At 47.8% G+C, this 567-nt stretch overlaps 1 non-coding gene across 1 annotated transcript; it reads left to right on the top strand.

The window, feature by feature from the left end:
- The first annotated feature begins 232 nt into the window (after positions 1-232).
- Trnar-ccu (transfer RNA arginine (anticodon CCU)) lies at positions 233-305 on the top strand. The gene has a single exon. It is a non-coding gene; the product is annotated as a tRNA-Arg (tRNA).
- Positions 306-567: the final 262 nt, after the last annotated feature.

Genomic DNA, 567 nt, shown 5'->3' with positions numbered 1-567 from the left:
TGTCTTGTGTGCAGGACTTGGAGTTCAGAAAGGGAATAGCCTAAGACGGCAGGTACAAGAATTGCCAGCAGAAAGTAGGTGCCTGGACTTGGATACGTCTGAGTATGTACAGGCACACAGGAAAGGCTCATGCGACGTCCTGACTCTCTGCAGACGTAGAGTAGCGCATCAGGAAGGGTACACTTGGCAAGTGTTGATTTGAGCGAGCACACCGCCAGCTTAACGCCAGGCAGCTTCTGTGGCCTAATGGATAAGGCATCGGTCTCCTAAACCGGGGATTGTGGGTTCGAGTCCCACCAGAGGTACACATTTTACTCACTGGCGCAAAATCACTCTCACCACATACAGGTGTAATAGTTGAGAAAGTGGGCGTTTCTGAGTGCTTACAGGTATCACAGGTATGACGACGATATGAAAATACGCACTTACTGACAACCTGAAACGAAACGACGGCCATTATCAATCGACCTGTTAGCTGCGGAAGTGTTTCAAAGCGTGATGGCGCTGTGAAAGGAAACGCTATTTTAAAATTACTTGTAGGTAAACACTATGACCCATATGAATAGT

The sequence above is a fragment of the Schistocerca serialis genome, chromosome 1, assembly GCF_023864345.2.
Source record: "Schistocerca serialis cubense isolate TAMUIC-IGC-003099 chromosome 1, iqSchSeri2.2, whole genome shotgun sequence".
NCBI classification, from domain to species: domain Eukaryota; kingdom Metazoa; phylum Arthropoda; class Insecta; order Orthoptera; family Acrididae; genus Schistocerca; species Schistocerca serialis.
The sequence above is the reverse complement of the archived record's forward strand: the minus strand, read 5'-3'. Positions and strand labels throughout refer to the sequence as shown.